The sequence below is a fragment of the Hypanus sabinus genome, unplaced genomic scaffold, assembly GCF_030144855.1.
Source record: "Hypanus sabinus isolate sHypSab1 unplaced genomic scaffold, sHypSab1.hap1 scaffold_137, whole genome shotgun sequence".
NCBI classification, from domain to species: domain Eukaryota; kingdom Metazoa; phylum Chordata; class Chondrichthyes; order Myliobatiformes; family Dasyatidae; genus Hypanus; species Hypanus sabinus.
Window position 1 is genome coordinate 516,459 of NW_026779441.1, and position 773 is coordinate 517,231.

Genomic DNA, 773 nt, shown 5'->3' on the forward strand with positions numbered 1-773 from the left:
ATGGTCAAGATGGTGTCTGGGGAGTGTTGTACAATAGATGGTCAAGATGGTGTCTGGGGAGTGTTGTGCAATCGATGGTCAAGATGGTGTCTGTGGAGTGTTGTACAATACATAGTCAAGATGGTGTCTGAGGAGTGTTGTACAATAGATGGTCAAGATGGTGTCTGAGGAGTGTTGTACAATAGATCGTCAAGATGGTGTCTGGGGAGTGCCGTACAATAGATGGTCAAGATGGTGTCTGGGGTGTGTTGTGCAATCGATGGTCAAGATGATGTCTGGGGAGTGTTGTACAATTGATGGTCAAGATGGTGTCTGGGGAGTGTTGTACAATAGATGGTCAAGATGGTGTCTGGAGAGTGTTGTTCAATACATAGTCAAAATGGTGTCTGGGGAGTGTTGTACAATAGATGGTCAAGATGGTGTCTGGGGAGTGTTGTACAATAGATGGTCAAGATGGTGTCTGGGGAGTGTTGTACAATAGATGGTCAAGATGGTGTCTGGAGAGTGTTGTTCAATACATAGTCAAAATGGTGTCTGGGGAGTGTTGTACAATAGATGGTCAAGATGGTGTCTGGGGAGTGTTATACAATCGATGGTCAGGATGGTGTCTGGGGAGTGTTGTACAATCGACGGTCAAGATGATGTCTGGGGAGTGTTGTACAATCGACGGTCAAGATGGTGTCTGGGGAGTGTTGTACGATCGATGGTCAAGATGGTGTCTGGGGAGTGCTGTACAATAGGTGGTCCCTTTCATCCTGGAAATATTAGCCACT